Source organism: Ahaetulla prasina, chromosome 5 (genome assembly GCF_028640845.1).
Source record: "Ahaetulla prasina isolate Xishuangbanna chromosome 5, ASM2864084v1, whole genome shotgun sequence".
In the NCBI taxonomy this organism is placed as follows: Eukaryota; Metazoa; Chordata; class Lepidosauria; order Squamata; family Colubridae; genus Ahaetulla; species Ahaetulla prasina.
In genome coordinates this window covers 133665138-133682987 of record NC_080543.1, presented here as the reverse complement: position 1 = coordinate 133682987, position 17850 = coordinate 133665138, and positions in this window count along the sequence as shown.

Below are 17850 nucleotides of genomic sequence, written 5' to 3'. Positions count from 1 at the left end.
AATGGCTTAAACCAGGGGTGTCAAAGTCGATTTCATTGAGGGCTGCATCAGGATTGTGTTTCGCCTTGGGGGAACCTGGGGGGGCAGGGAGGGGGACAAGGCCACCTCGATGTCACTCATGTCAGCGGCACCTTTGGTGGCCCGAGTGCTCTGCCAATGAAAACGGGCTCTTGAGCTCTGTTTTTGGCTGCGACGGTCTCCTGCAACCCTTTGCCAGGAAAAATGGAACTCAGGAGAGACGCCTGCAGCCCTCCCGAATGCCGTTTTTGCTGGGTAGCCCCATAGGCCAGATCTAAGCCCCCTGCAGGCTGAATCCGGGGCCCCCGGGCCTTGAGTTTGACACCCCTGGCTTAAACAAATAAATAAACAAGATAATCAATCAATCAATAATAAATAATAAATAAACACCAGGCTTGAAATTCTGGGTTTAGAAAACTTAGAACTCCGCCGACTCCGACATGATTTGTGTTTAACACACAGAATCATCTATTGTAATATCCTTCCTGTAAAAGACTACTTCAGCTTCAATCGCAACAATACAAGAGCAAACAATAGATTTAAACTTAATGTCAACCGCTTCAATCTTGATTGCAGAAAATATGACTTTTGTAACAGAGTTGTTAATGCTTGGAATATACTACCTGACTCTGTGGTCTCTTCTCAAACTCCCAAAAGCTTTAACCAAAAACTGTCTACTATTGACCTCACTCCATTCCTAAGAGGACTATAAGGGGCATGCATAAGAGCACAAAAGTGCCTACCGTTCCTGTCCTATTGTTCCCTTCATTATAGTATTATATGCATACTTTTACTTATACTTTTACTTATATATCCTTTTTCTCTCATGATGTGTTATTGTTTATGTTGATGATTGTATATACTGTTGTGACAAAATAAAATAAAATAAAAATCAGCTATCTACCTTTAACTCAATTTAACCCAATATTTAAGATTCATAGCTGTGCCTCAGTATCCTAGAGGGAGTTTTTTTTTTCCTTCTGGATCATAATCAACTGTCAGTCAGGTTTTGGAGCTAGCTTTTATACCGAGATAGATCTGCCTGCTAAAGATCAGACCACTGCTATCAAAGGAATTATCCCTGGTTACTCGGCAATAAACTGTCAGCATAAAATGTTCTGAAGATAGCAAAATCATCAAACTTTGGGGACCCGATAGGATCTTTGTATTAGCTATTAATTTTCTTTTTAATTTATACTTATCACCCAAGAAAGGAATTTGGTTTGGTTGAAATGTTTGCAACACACAGTTTGATGGAAAGATGCTGATGTTCAATAACTGAACTGATTATTTAATTTAATTTGTTTTTTTTTTAATGTAGGCTGCTAGGACTTTGAATTAGAGACTTTGGGCATTAGAGAGAATAAGAAGGAACGAAAGATTACAGTTAAAGGAGAAGAACACTTAAAGTTGACTTCCTTAAATACAGAATTGAACAAAATGTCTTAACACTGATCATATTGAAGAGTTGTTTTTTTTTGAACAATGAAAAAGAGTTAATTTTAAGAGTGCCTCTATTGATAGATTGTGTATAACAGCGGTTCTCAACCTGTGGGTCAGGACCTCGTTGGGGGTCGAATGACGATTTGCCACCTAAGACCATCGGAAATATGGGAAGTATACTTGTGAGTCGAAGAATTGCGCTCCAATGGTTGACTCCACAAGCTAGCTGCAGGCTCTTCAAATCACTAGCCGAATTCGGCTTCAGTCGCGATGAATTAAAAAAGAGAGAAATCTTTGCTCTGATATCTCCCTCTCAAGCCAGCTGCAATCACTCCCAATCGCTAGCCTAATCTGGCTTCAGCTGCGATAAACTTAATAGGGGAGGAGTCTCCGCTTTAATGCCTCCGTCCTCAAGGCAATCGCAAGCGGTTCAGATCACCAGCCAATACGGCTTCAGGCGCAATAAATTCAAAACGAAAATAATTTTACGGTTGGGGTCGCCACATCATGGGGAATTGCATTAAAGGGGTCGCCACATCATGGGGAATTGTATTAAAGGGGTCGCAGCACTATAAAGGTTAAGAACCACTGGTGTATAATATAATGTATGTGAGGTATATGTATTATAATCAATGGTGGGATTCAAATAATTTAACAACAGGTTCTCTGTCCTTAATGGCTGGCTGGGTGTGGCCATGGTGGGTGTGGCCATGGTGGGTGTGGCCAGGAGGTGTGACAGGCAGCACTTGGCCTCCTGTACTCCCCTGGGAGCAAAAATGGGCCATGCGATGGGAGATGCGCTAACCCCCTGTGCCACTTTTTGGGCCTAGTAAATCACCCTGCAGACTCTTGGGAATGAAAACCGGCCGTGGAGAGTGTGCTGCACCCCCTGCACCCCTTTTGGGCCTAGGAGTCCTCCATGAAGCCTCCTGGGAGTGAAAACAGGCTGCGGGGGGCGGGCGCCACGTACCCCATGTCCCATTTTGGCCCTAGGAGGACACCCTGAACTTACCTGAGAGCCAAATTGGATGCGTGGGGACTCCTGGAAGGGGCGAGGTGTGAATGGGAGGAGCCAGCCAGCAATTTCCCCAAACCAGGCCTGAACCGTCTGAATCCCACCACTGATTATAATGTATCTGGAATGGAATGGAAGAGGAACATGTTTTCTGGAAAGAGAGACTGTTCTCGAAGTGGATTTAAAAATGACTGGCTACAGGAATGATCTGTAAAATTGCTACGAAGGACATAGAAAAGAAACCAGTTGTTAATAATTTCAAGTGGATATAGAAATAATCAAAAGAGAGAGACAATTTTCTTATATTGGATTTACAAAAGAGTAAATCCTAAAGTTTTGAAGATTTTTTTTGGAGAGGGAACCAGGAGAGAATGAAAAGAAATAAAGTTCTAAGATATTATTTAAAGGTACTAAAGGTCAAGATTTTGAAAAATAAAAGGGAGGGATATAAAGATGGTTTATTTGATCAAGGTTACAATAAATACATTTTATCTGAAATGTTTCAGAAGCTTTGTTTCTCTCTCCTGTAGAATTAATCTACTGCTAACGTGAAAGCTTAAACTGCCTAGGCCCCAAATTGCTCAAAATAGAGGCATTTACAGGGAAGAAGTGAAATAATGAAAATACTGTCGGATACAAGTGCCACCGTTTTGCAGGGACGCCTTGATCTAAAAAGAATAGAACGTGTCCCATGACAACATGAGACTCCTTTCCTTATTTTGGTGCAAGCTTTTGAATCTGGGGAGGTTTGTGGCCCAGTCAGAACTAAAACATTTCCACAACTATATGGCTGTTTCAACTTTTACTACTTTTTCTTTCATTGACACAATCTTGTGCTGGAGCTTCCATGCCAATCCATTTACAAGCAAACTTTGTGTGGTCCCATCCATTTGAAAACAAGAAGAAGGAGGAGGAGGAGGAGGAGGGGGAGGAGGAGGAGGACATACCTGTTGTGTCTGCGGGGCCCAAGCTGGGCTTCCTGGCAGAGAATGACTTGGAGAGTGAGGGGGAAGAGCCGATAGGGCTTCCCTCTGTAGAATCTTCCTCTCTGGCTCCGCTCCAGATTCCAGAAGCAGGCCAGGTGGAGAAGGAGGAGCTGACACGGCCTATTTCCCCTGACCCTTCCTTCCCCCTGGCAACGCCCCAAGAGCCAGCTGAGGAGGACCAATCGTGGCTAGATGCAAGGCAGCGACGCCAAGTGAAGCGTGCGCAGCAAAAGGAAGGAAGGGGCCGGCCCAGGAAGTGCTGAGTCACGGAGCCACACCCCACAGTGTATAAAAGTGGATGGAGCTGCCTTTGGGCTCCGTGGTGGACAAAGTCTGACTTTTGGAAACTTCAGCTGCTTTATTCAGGACTTGGCTTTTTGGACTTCTGTTTACTTCTGAGCTCTGGGTTGCTCCAGCAACAGACCGCAGTAGCATTGAAGAGATAAGGAGGACTTGGCAGGCCATCGTAGGTTCGTTGCCAGAGCTGATATCTGTAGCAAGAATAAATTGCTGGCAAATACAGTCGTCTCGTGTGTCTTCTAGGGGGTGGGGCAGAACAATACCTTTGCATTCCCAAACAACTAGACACAAAGATAGTTTTTCCCCTGTGCCATCGCTCTGCTAAACACCTAATTGCCACAGCACTGTTTTAGGCCTAAAGATATTTGCCCATGTAGTAGGCTGTATTGCTATCATCCTTCTTATCTTCTCATCCTTCTTATCTTCTCGTTTCTCATCATTTCTCTTCTCATCTTTCCTACTACCTTCTTCTATTCATATCTTATAATTAATGGTTGTAACTATGCTTTATGCTTTGTGATCTGTCACTTTTGTTGTTTGTATGAACACTGAGAGCTTATGCACTGGAGGCAAATTCTGTGTGTGTCCAATCACACTTGGCCAATAAAGAATTCTATTCTATTCTATTCTATTCTATTCTATTCTATTCTATTCTATTCTATTCTATTCCATTCTGTAGTACCACAGTTTGATTATTTTGTTGTCCAAATATGGAACTACTATTAGAATAGAATAGAATAGAATAGAGTAGAGTAGAGTAGAGTAGAGTAGAGTAGAGTAGAGTAGAGTAGAGTAGAGTAGAGTAGAGTAGAGTAGAATAACAGAGTTGGAAGGGACATTGGAGGTCTTCTAGTCCAACCCCCTGCTTAAGCAGGAAACCCTATACCATTTCAAACAAAGGTTATCCAATCTCTTCCTAAAAACTTACAGTTGGAGCATTCACAACATCTGGTTGTGATTAATTGGAACTGATTAATTGTTCTCACTGTCAGGAAATTTCTCTTCAGTTCTAGGTTGCTTCTCTCCTTGATTAGTTTCCACCCATTGCTTCTTGTCCTGCCCTTGGACAAGAAGCAGTGCTTTGGAGAATAACTTGACTCTCTCTTCTTGTGACAGCCCCTGAGATATTGAAAGACTGCTATCATGTCTCCCTAGTCCTTCTTTTCATCAAACTAGTCATACCCAATTCCAGCAACCGTTCTTCATAGGTTTTAGCCTCCAGTCTCCTAATCATCTTGGTTGCTCTTCTCTGCACTCTTTCTAGAGTTTCCACATCTTTTTTTTTTACATTGTGGCGACCAAAACTGGATGCAGGATTCCAAGGGTGGCCTTACTAAGTGGTATTACCATAAAGGGTGGCCTTACCATAAACTGGTATTAACACTTCATATGATCTTGATTCTATCCCTCTGTTTATGGAGCCTAGAACTATATTGGCTTTTTTGGCGGCGGCAGCACGTTGCTGGCTCATATTTAAATCAGGGGTGAAATGCTCCCAGATCGGACGGGATCGCGCGATCCGGTAGCGATGGCGGCTGCTGGTTCGGAGGATCAGTAGCAAAAATCCCTGGCCCCGCCCTCTCTGCCTCTGCTGAGCTGCACCATCTGCAGAGGTTTTTTTTTTTTTTTTACTTTTAAAGGCTGGTTTTGCTTCAGCCGAAACAGGCCTTCAAAAGTAAAAAAAAGCCTTTGAGGATCCAGCCCCTCAGCTGAGATCGGCAGCCTTTAAACTTAAAAATTAAAATTAAAATTAAAGGCTACTCTGGGGATCTCACCTGAGTTCCTCATCAGCAGAACCTTAAAAAACATGGACTCCAAGATCCCTCTCACAGTTACTACTATTGAGCAAGGTACCACATATACGGTACCTGTGCCTGTCCAACTGTGTTGTCCAACTTTTCATCATCGTTTTATAAACCAGCTGCCTAGTTCCAAACTGGAAAGGGACCAGCTATGTCTCAACACTTTTCTTCCCTTCTCACATCTGTTCCATTCATTACCACATTAATCTGCAGAGTCCAAAAATTCTCTTTGCGGTACTTCCTATTAAACTGCCAACGATTTTGACAAACACCTTTGATCAGGTTGCTCAACGAAAGTCCCCTCATGAAACCCTGTCATGAAACCCTATTCAGGAACAGAATAGAAATCACTTCACGCAATGCTGGGATTTTAACGGTTTCCATCCATTCCAAACCATCTCTATCAGGACTGGCATTTTTTAATATGTTCATAAATCATCTGCTTTTAGGGTGGTTTTTTTTTTTTTTTTTGGGGTTGGCATCATATCAAGATGCTTAAATTAAAAAGAAGCAGTAAAAAGTTCCAGGAAGATATTTCCTAGCCGGCATTAAAATTTTAAATGCGGTTCACTGTATGCAGTTAGTAACATACGTTACTAACGGGATACAGAATCCTTAATTACGCACATTTGGTGATGGGTTCAGTGGCTCAGACTGGTAAGACAGTCTGTTATTAACAACAGCTGCTTGCAATTACTGCAGGTTCAAGCCCCACCAGGCCCAAGGTTGACTCAGCCTTCCATCCTTTATAAGGTAGGTAAAATGAGGACCCAGATTGTTGGGGGCAATAAGTTGACTTTGTATATAATATACAAATGGATGAAGACTATTGCTTGACATAGTGTAAGCCACCCTGAGTCTTCGGAGAAGGGCGGGATATAAATGCAAATTAAAAAAAAAATCAGAAAAAAAAAATCATGAAGTCATTCTTTATGGGACACAAACTGATATGAGGGTGGGGGTAGGGAGACAATATCTATGGGGCAGATCCAGTGGTGGGATTCAAGAAATTTAACAACCAGTTCTCTGCCCTAATTATTTCTTCCAACAACCAATTTTCCAAACTGCTCAGAAAGCTAACAACTGGTTCTCTCGAAGTGGTGCGAACTGGCTGAATTCCACCATTGGACTAATCATTTGAAAGGGGATCAGAAATGAAGGTTGCAATATTAGAATGAATGAATTGGAAGGGACCTTGGAGATCTTCTAGTCCAGCCCTCTGCTCAAGCAGGAGATCCTATACTATTTCAAATAAGTGACGGTCAAGACTCTTCTTAAAAACATCCAGTGATAGAGCACCTACGATTTCTGGTGGCAAGCTGTTCCACCGGTTAATTGTTCTCACTGTTAGGAAGTTTCTCCTTAATTCCAAATTGCTTCTCTCTTTGATTAATTTCCAACCGTTTCCAACCTGCCGTCTGGTGCTTTGGAGAATAATTTGACCCCCCCCCCATCTTCTTTGTGGCAGCCCCTCAAATACTGGAATACTGCTATCATATCACCCCTATTTCTTCTTTTCTTTAGACTGGCGAAACCCAAATCCTGCAGCTCTTCTTCCTATGTTTTAATCTCCAAGATTTTGATCATCTTAGTTGCGCTTCTCTGAACTTTCTCCAAAGTCTTGTTTGAAGAAATATCCATCTGGGTTCAGTTCCAAGTGGGGAGAAAGACACTGGAAACATGGTGGCTGATTGCATGATTATTGCATCCAGTTTTGGTCGCCACGATGTAAAAAAGATGTTGAGACTCTAGAAAGAGTGCAGAGAAGAGCAACAAAGATGATTAGGGGACTGGAGGCTAAAACATATGAAGAACGGTTGCAGGAACTGGGTATGTCTAGTTTAACAAAAAGAAGGACTAGGGGAGACATGATAGCAGTGTTCCAATATCTCAGGGGTTGCCACAAAGAAGAGGGAGTCGGGCTGTTCTCCAAAACACCTGAGGGTAGAACAAGAAGCAATGGGTGGAAACTGATCAAAGAAAGAAGCAACTTAGAACTAAGGAGAAATTTCCTGACAGTTAGAACAATTAATAAGTGGAACAACTTGCCTGCAGAAGTTGTGAATGCTCCAACACTGGAAGTTTTTAAGAAAATGTTGGATTACCATCTGACTGAGATGGTGTAGGGTTTCCTGCCTGGGCAGGGGGTTGGACTAGAAGGCCTCCAAGGTCCCTTCCAACTCTGTTGTTATGTTATGTTATGATTGGAAAGTTTTTCTTTTCTTTTTCTTTTTCTTTTTTTGAACAAGTTTTTATTGGTTTTTTTATTTTCCTCCTCTACATACATACATGATTTATGACAGAGTATTGGCCGTATCACGTCTTACACAATTCAATATATTCAAATACATATTATTTAGTTACAATTTTTGCCAAAAATATTCTTTTGTCATAGTTTTTATTCATATCCTAATATTTCCTTGCTCGTTTCACTCAATCTCACCTTCTTTCGCCCTCAAATTCTAATTTCTCCATTTTTATTGGTACGCATTCTCTTTCATTCTTTTTTTTTTTAACTGTTTCAATTTTTATCCTAATATATTCAAATATGTTCGGGGTTGCCTTTCTTCCATTTCATCTTTTCCTTTTCACAGCAATCCTTTCGAAAGAAGGTTTTTTTAATGGTGGGCAGGATCAACGTGGCTTGAGATCCTGGGCAGAAAAGGGAAGAGATGCTGAGAGTCCCTGGGTTTTATACCCTCTCTAGCTTTGAACTTTCTGGGGCACAGGAAGACTATCCTGACTGGTTGCTGTCAGAAGTCGTAGCTAGCTTTTTAGGTTGTCTGTATGTTCCGTTTGGTTGAATCTTGCTGAGTGATGATGTAATGAAAGGGCTTTGGGCAATTCCTACTATGGCTCTGCCTGAAGGATGTAGATCTTCGTTATGTAGAATAGACTGGCCCAGGCCTTAATTGAGAAAGGTGGTGATGGTGGGGGCCTGAGTTTCTGCCTCCCTTTCAGGGAAAATATTCTGCCCTTTTAATATTTCCTAAAATATCTCATTTTCCAAGGAGAAGGGTAGGTGCTAAATTCCTACATCTTTTCTGCAGTATAGTGGCCAAAACTGGTTGTGGTATTCTAGGTGTGGTCTTACTAGGGTCTTATCTATTTTATATTTTTGTTAGAACATCCTTTTGTAATTTTTTGAAGGTTGCAATTCTAAAAGGGTATTATAATATAATTATAGGGGCCTCTGGTGGCTCAACAGACTAATGCAGTCTGTTATTAACAGCAGCTGCCTGCAATTACTGCAGGTTCAAGTCCCACCAGGCCCAAGGTTGACTCAGCCTTCCATCCTTTATAAGGTAGGTAAAATGAGGACCCAGATTGTTGAGGGCAATAAGTTGACTTTGTAATTAATATACAAATGGATGGAGACTATTGCTTAACACAATGTAAGCCGCCCTGAGTCTTCGGAGAAGGGCGGGATATAAATTCAAATAAAAAATAATAATAATAATGTTGAAGATGGGCAACCCAAAATGGTTTCTTTCCCAAGGAGAAATATCTTCCTCACTTCCCAAGGTGAAAGGGCATATCCACTGGTGGGATTCAGCCAGTTCAAGCCGGTTCGGGTGAACCGGTTGTTAAATTGCTGGCTGGCCCCTCCCCTCCCCACCCCACCTCCAGGAGTCCCCACATGCCACATTTTGGCTCCAAGTTAAGTGCAGGGAGGATTACTAGGCCTAAAATGGAGCACGGGAAGTGCGTCACGGCCCCCATGCGGATCGTTTTTGCTCCCTGGAAGCTGCAGGGAGGACTACTAGGCCCAAAATGGGGCGTTGGAGGATGCGTCGGCCCCCCCTGCAGCCCATCTTTGCTCCCAGGAGGCTGCAGGACACCGAGAGCTGCCTTTCGCAAATCAACGCCCACCATGGCCACGTCCCCCCAACTGGTCATTAGGGCAGGGAACCGGTTGTTGAATTATTTGAATCCCATCACTGGGCATATCACTGAGCAAATAAACCAACTTTCTCTTTCCTTCAGGGCAGACAAATGGAATAATTATGTCCTCCTCAAAGTAGTCCCATTCGACCCTCTACCTTTTCTGTGCTGACCCAGAAGCCCTTCCAAACTTTGCGTTTCAAGGCTTGGAGAAATATCGGTTCTTCCTAGAACTTATTACGGAGCCATGATAGGATTAAAGTATCTGATTATCTCTGAGATTGGAGAGTGACACCTTGCCAGTTAACACTAGCCGAGAGTGAAAATTCACCTTCGTGCTGTTGACTCCTATTCTACAGCAACTCCAGACAATATCCTGAAGAAATAATTGGGTAGGCTTGCTGTTTAAAAGAATTCATATGAACTACAAATGCCCCATCAAAGAAACAAGGATGAATTGACCAGTTTGTGTTATGTGTGATTTGCAAGACATTAAGTTGTTCACACATCTAAAGCCAGCTTCTTGAACCAATTGTTCCTTCCTGTTTTCTTGGCAGTTATGATTCTTTCTCATTTTATGGTTCATGTATTAATGTTCTATTCTGAGCGTCTATCTTCAAGGCTCTGTGCAAAAGCAAATTGTTCTCTCAAGCTGCTTTTTTCTTGTTTTGTTTTGTTTTGTTTTTATACCAAAACTTGTTATTTGATAAATTCAGTTACAAATTAGAAGAATGGCATGTTTTTCTTTTTTAAAAAAAGGTACAAAACAAGAGGTCTCATTATCTCTTCAAGCACCTTTTTAAGATCATGGTATTTATACCTCTGTTTTTCTGTAAGTAGTTCATAAAGTTTACTCTTGATAACTATATGAAATCACTGGTGGAATGCTGCCGGTTTAACAACTGGTTTGGTGAGTGCGTGCTTTTTGTGCATGTGTGCTTAAGGTGCTTGCACTGCAAATGGAGCATTTGGAAGCTCAGCTGCTTACGTTCCAAGTCAGCAACGGTAAGTAGAACAGCAAGGGGGCTGGGTGGGTAACTCAGCTGTGCCGCATGGTTGAGATGAGCTACAAAGCAGGAAATAAAGGACAGGATAGAGCAGGGGCGGATGGGCGGGACCAACTGAACTGACTGAATACCACCTCTGCATGAAATGTATAATAAAGTTATTGATCTTGTTAGAGTGAAGGCCAGCAACACAGCCAGTGTTGTGTCTGCACCCCCTGAGCCGGCCCTCCTGCCAGAAAGTGACTCAGAGCTGGGCCTGCTGCCAGAAAGTGACTTGGAAAGTGAGGGGGAAAGGCTGTCAGGACTTACCTCGGGAGCACCGGCTTCCCTGGCTCAGCTCCAGGAGCCAGAAGCAGGCCAGGTGGAAGAGATAACGAGGCCTCCGTCCCCTGATTCTTCCCCCCCAGGCCACGCCTGCAGACCCAGCTGACAGCAATCAGGCTTGGTTGGACCCTAGGTTTCATAGGCAGGAGAGAAGGAAACAACAGAAGCAGGGGAGGGGCAGGCCTAGGAAGTGCTGAGCCATGGAGCCACACCCCACAGGATATAAGAGGCAGCGAGAGCTGCTGTGTCTTTTTGTAACAGGCAAATCCACTATTATTGACTAAGAGCTGAAGTTTGTTCCTGGGTGACTCACCAGCGTCATGGAAGATAACAAAGGCTCTTGGCAGACACTGGCTATTCTGCTGCCAGAGCTGATAGTGCCGGCTAATTAAGCCATCACTTAGACGAAGGTGAAGGAGGACAGAACAGCCAGTGTGGTTTGTAGAGTGAATGGTCATTAAGATGGTGGCCATTGTCCATCTCATACTTTTATCAAAACTTGCTTCAGCGAGAGGAGAGAAGATCATGGAAACCACCCTTGATGCTTCAGTGCACATCAGCATAACAACTGTATTTTTAGCTGTTTCATTCTCTCTTTCCTACATATTCGAAACTTTCTGCCATGCCTGGGTGATCTGGGAGGGTCAGCTAAAGTTCACGTCTGACACCTGTAACACCCTCCCCATCATGCGGTATAAACTTTCCCTAAATACAAATGTTTGTGTGAATATAAGGAGAAGTATGAAGCTGTGTAAATTGGGTGGAAACAAATGCTTGCTCAATAAAGGATGTGTGAACACGCTTGCTCGCACACTGAAAAACATCTCGAGTCTCGTGTGCAATCATTGAAAACCAACAGTGGTTAATTAACTCTGGTGGCTCAGACTGCTAAGACAGTCTGTTATTAACAACAGCTGCTTGCAATTACTGCAGGTTCAAGTCCCACCAGGCCCAAGGTTGACTCAGCCTTCCATCCTTTATAAGGTAGGTAAAATGAGGACCCAGATTGTTGGGGGCAATAAGTTGACTTTGTATATAATATACAAATGGATGAAGACTATTGCTAACATAGTGTAAGCCGCCCTGAGTCTTCGGAGAAGGGCGGGATATAAATGCAAATTAAAAAAAAACAATGGAGGTCACTCATAACAGGTAAGATCTATCATCTGGCAATAAGAAAAAGAGAAAAAAAAACATGAGTTTGATCATGGAAACATGGCATAATCTTAAGAAAACATTTGCTTTCATGTGAGAAAATTTGCATGAGCAAATTCCTGACAATTAAAAGAACTTTACCAGTTATAGTAAAGATTGCATACGGTTCTTCACTGAAATGGAATCTTATTTTTTTGTGAAATAACTGATGCAAGGAACAGTTCACATCCGAAGTTGCAAGTTTATTGCACCATGTTAAACGCAGACCATCGAAGAAAAATAGGATTGCTGCCTTCTGTATGTTCTCAGACCCGATCCTATAAATATATGATTATCAGAAAAAGCAAACTTTTTCAAAAGGATATTATGAATTTTGTATTGCAGACAATTTATTTATTTATTTATTTATTTATTATTCATATTTGTATACCGCCCTATCTCCCGAAGGACTCAGGGCGGTTCACAGGCATATAAAACATTTATATACAAATTAAAATAATCATTAAAAAACTTATTCTAATGCCCAATTATTAAAAATAGAAATATAAATATTAAAACCAATTTAAAACCCCTAAAATTTAAAATCTAAGCCAGTCCTGCACAGATGAATAGATGTGTCTTGAGCTCGCGACGGAAGGTTCGGAGGTCCGGAAGTTGACGGAGTCCTGGGGGGAGTTCGTTCCAGAGGGTGGGAGCCCCCACAGAGAAGGCCCTTCCCCTGGGCGTCGCCAGACGACACTGCCTAGCTGACGGCACCCTGAGGAGTCCCTCTCTGTGAGAGCGCACGGGTCGGTGAGAGGTATTCGGTAGCAGTAGGCGGTCCCGTAAGTAACCCGGCCCTATGCCATGGAGCGCTTTGAAGGTGGTTACCAAAACCTTGAAGCGCACCCGGAAGGCCACAGGTAGCCAGTGCAGCCTGCACAGGATTGGTGTCATACGGGAGCCACGAGGGGCTCCCTCTATAACCCGCGCAGCCGCATTCTGAACTAACTGCAGCCTCCGGATGCCCTTCAAGGAGCCCCATGTAGAGAGCATTGCAGTAATCCAGGTGAGACGTCACGAGGCGTGAGTGACCGTGCATAGGGCATCCCGGTCAGAAAGGCGCAACTGGCGCACCAGGCGAACCTGGTAAAAGCTCTCCTGGAGACGGCCATCAAATGATCTTCAAAGACAGCCGTTCATCCAGGAGGACGCCCAGGTTGCGCACCTTCCATCGGGGCCAATGACTCGCCCCAACAGTCAGCCGAGGACTCAGCTGACTGTACCGAGATGCCGGCATCCACAGCCACTCTGTCTTGGAGGATTGAGCTTGAGCCTGTTTCTCCCCATCCAGACCCGTCGGCCTCAAGCACCGGGACAGCACTTGATAGCTTCGTTGGGGTGGCCCGGTGTGGAAAAGTACAGCTGGGTGTCATCAGCGACAGCTGGTACCTCACACGAAGCCACTGATGATCTCACCCAGCGGCTTCATATAGATGTTGAACAGAAGGGGCGAGAGGATCGACCCCTGCGGCACCCCACAAGTGAGGCGCCTCGGAGCCGACCTCTGCCCCCCTGTCAACACCGTCTGCGGCCGATCGGAGAGATAGGAGGAGAACCACCGATAAACGGTGCCTCCCACTCCCAATCCCCCCAACCGGCGCAGCAGGATACCATGATCTAATAGGTCTAATAGGACCAGGGCAGAGGAACATCCCCTATCCCTGGCCCTCCAGAGATCATCCACCAACGCGACCAAAGCCGTCTCAGTGCTGTAACCGGGCCGGAAGCCGGACTGGAACGGGTCTAGATAGACAGTTTCATCCAGGTGTAAGGGAAACTGATATGCCACCATACTCTCTACAACCTTCGCCGCAAAGCGAAGGTTGGAGACCGGACGATAATTACCTAAAACAGCCGGGTCCAGGGAAGGCTTCTTGAGGAGGGGTCTCACCACCGCCTCTTTCAAGGCGGCCGGGAAGACTCCCTCCACCAAGGAAGCGCTCGTAATTGCCTGGAGCCAGCCTCGTGTCACCTCCTGAGTGGCCAGCACCAACCAGGAGGGGCACGGGTCCAGTAAACACGTGGTGGCATTCAACCTACCCAACAACCTGTCCATGTCCTCGGGAGCCACAGGGTCAAACTCATCCCATAAAATGTCACCAAGACCACCCTCAGCCGTCTCACCCGCGTCACCGCAATTTTGGTCCAGACCATCCCGAAGCTGAACGATTTTATCGTATAGATAACCGTTAAACTCCTCAGCACGTCCCTGCAACGGGTCATCCCGCTCCCCCTGGTGTAGGAGGGAGCGAGTCACCCGAAACAGGGCGGCTGGGCGGTTATCTGCCGATGCAATGAGGGAGGAGGCGTAGCTACGCCTCGCTTCCCTCAATGCCACTAGGTAAGTCCTAGTATAGGACTTCACTAGTGTCCGATCAGCTTCCGAACGGCTAGACCTCCAGGAACTCTCTAGGCATCTTCTCCGGCGCTTCATCCCTCTCAGCTCCTCGGAGAACCAAGGAGCCGGTTGGGACCTGCGCCGGGTCAGAGGCCGCAAAGGCACGACACGGTCTAAGGCCCCCGCCGCGGCCCGTTCCCAGGCCGCAACAAGTTCCTCAGCCGAGCCGTGAGCCAGACCCTCAGGAAATGGCCCAAGCTCCGTCCGGAACCCCTCCGGGTCCATCAGGCGCCTGGGACGGAACCAACGTGTCGGCTCCGTCTCCCTGCGGTGGTGAATGGCGGTCAGAAAGTCCAGGCGAAGAAGAGAGTGATCTGACCATGACAAAGGTTCAGTGACTATTTCCTTCAAGTCCAGATCTCTCAACCACTGACCAGAGACAAAGATCAGGTCCAGAGTGCCACCCCCAATGTGAGTAGGGCCATCAACTACTTGGGTCAGGTCCAAGGCCGTCATGGAAGCCGTGAACTCCCGAGCTGCCGTCGATGACGAGCCGGAAGATGGCAAGTTAAAGTCCCCCATGACTAAAAGTCTGGGGGTCTCAACTGCCACCCCAGCCAGCACCTCCAGGAGCTCGGGCAGGGCAGCTGTCACGCAGCAAGGAGCCAATTACTGTATAACCGTCTCTGCCTCATTATTTTAAAGTCAAAATGACTGAAATTTAATAAGGATCTATGACTACATTTAACTTCAGTTTAGGATATACAGCAAAATTGTTTTATTGTGTAACTCAGTGATCTCTATACTGGTATTTGAGTATAACAAGACAGTGTAAAGTGGCAAACTTTTTCTCCTATATCAATAATTCGGTCCAAATGCTTGTTTCTAACAGTCTTCAGCCTGCATTTAAAATTTCCCATCATAACCTCGGGCTTCTGACATAGCATAATAGAGGAGCATTTTAATGGATGCTTCATAGACTAGTTGCTGTTAGCAAATGTGACTGAATAAATCAAATTGTGCTCAACTGTGTGAAGGAATGCCAGCTTTTTCTGGTAAACAGACTAAAGCTTTCAGACTACTGTAAATTGTTTGCAGGGATAGTCAATCTAAGAGGCTCAAAAGCTCTGATTAGGTTTGTTAAGGGAATTCTTTGTTTGGGAAAAGAATTTGGGACAAACTATAGAATTAGATAATTGGTAAGAACTTTGGGAAAGAATAGAATAGAATAGAATAGAATACCTTTAGGGGACACACATACACCTACCTACCTACCTACCTACCTACCTACCTACCTACCTACCTACCTACATAGAATAGAATAGAATAGAATAGAATAGAATAGAATAGAATAGAATAGAATAGAATAGAATAGAATTTTATTGGCCAAGTGTGACTGGACACACAAGGAATTTGTCTTGGTGCATATGCTCTCAGTGTACATAAAAGAAAAGATACGGTCATCAAAGTACAACATTTACAACACAAATGATGGTCAATATATCAATATAAATCATAAGGATTGCCAGCAACAAAGTTACAGTCATACAGTCATAAGTGGAAAGAGATTGGTGATGGGAACGATGAGAAGATTAATAGTAGTGCAGATTTAGTAAATAGTTTGACAATGTTGATGGAATTATTTGTTTAGCAGAGTGATGGCTTTCAGGAAAAAAACTATAGAAATTATAAATTGAGGATGGCAACTACCTATAAGGAAGCTCTGTATAAAATATTTTATAGGTGGCACTTATCACCGGTGACGTTAGCAAAAATATTTAAAAACATGTCTGACAAGTGTTGGAAATGTAATCAAATACCGGGCACATATTATCACATGTGGTGGACATGCCCAAAAGCAAATAAAAAATAAAAATGGATGAAAGTGCATATGTGGTTAGAAAAAATGTTAAGGCAGCATATAGATTATAAACCAGAACTGTTTTTATTAGGCATAATTAGCAGAAAAATATGATAAAGGGAATGTATATTTAATATTAGAGGTTTTGACAGCAGCAAGTATTGTATTTGCACAATACTGAAAAAAATGAGAACAAAAGAAGATGTAATCAAAACAAATATTAGACTGTGCAGAAATGTATAGATTAACACTGAAGATAAAACAGAGGTCTTCAAACTTGGTAGCTTTAAGAGTTGTGGCCTTCAAGTCCTATGCTGGTTGGAGAATTCTGGGTGTGTTGCGGTCCGCCAGCAGCCTGCAGACCTGGCAGTGGAGTCAGACAGTGAGGAGGCTGGGAAGGACGATGGGCCAGTCCTGGAGTCAGGGGAAGGCCTGGATGAGGGTTCTGCGTCGGAGGCAGAGATGGGGCCAGGGCCATCTGGAAGCGATGCATGAAATCTGGAGCCTCCAGAGGTAGACAGCAGAGAGGCAGAGGAACAGGAGGAGCCTGCTCCTAGTGCACGCATGCGAAGAGCTGCCAGAAGGCAAGAGCAGCTGAAGAAAAAAGGACAATTCGGGAGTAAGGCCAGAAGATGATTGGCCACTCCCATAAGGCTTAAAAGAGCAGCAATGAGCCGTTGGATTCTTTGTAGAAAAGCAACATTGAATTCCATTACTTCTTGTCAGGGTCTCTTGAACTTTGTGGGGGTTTTGCCAAAAAAAGCCTTTGGCAGGTTGCCAAAGACATCAAAGGTTGATGATAAGGCCACAATACTGTTTATTAATAATTTGTTTTGGACTAAACTGAGAATGGATTAATTCTCATCTGTTTTAATAAAATAAGTGTGTTCAGGCCTATATTGTGTTTGGTAATCACTACTTGGGCCTCGGTCACAACAGGGAGTTGAAGTCCACAAGTCTTAAAGGTGCCAAGTTTGAAGGCCTCTGAGATAAAAGAAAAAGAAGACACCGAATATTTTCGAACTTTGGACTCATTTTATCAATTGTTGGCTAATAAAGGTAGAAACTAGGAACTGAAAAAGCATTATGTAAATAAACTGAGCAAGCGCTTATTTGTATATAAAAAGAAAATATATAAATAAACTGGGGGAAAAAATAGGGAAGGAAACACTGCTATTAAACACACAAATATAACGAATAACCTGTTTGGATCGCTGAAAACTTCCCTGTCTAAAAATCAACAATCTTGGACTCCATCTGTTTGCTGGATAATAAGTGCATCCAGGATTATTAATTCACCCTTGTAAATGCAAATGCCAAAAGATCATGAGATGGAAAGAAAGTAAGAGAAACAGATAACGTTGTCTCCTTGCCACCAGTTATTCTTCATCCGGACATTCTTGCATGTCCCCGATCATGGAACTTCTGCTCTGAGGTTACACGTATTGCTTGTCTTCATGAATCGGATTTGAAGAATTCTATCCATGCCCATTGGCGGGGTGGGCAAAAAAAGAAGGATTGTTTACTCTAGAGAGCGTTGATGCCAGGAGGATATCCTAGGATCCAAGCGATTATCCCGAAGTGCCAAACTGCTTATATTTTATTTTTCTTTTATTTTCTTCATACTATTCTCCCCACTCCCTTGCTCTGCATTTTGAAAACTTCTATGCTTGG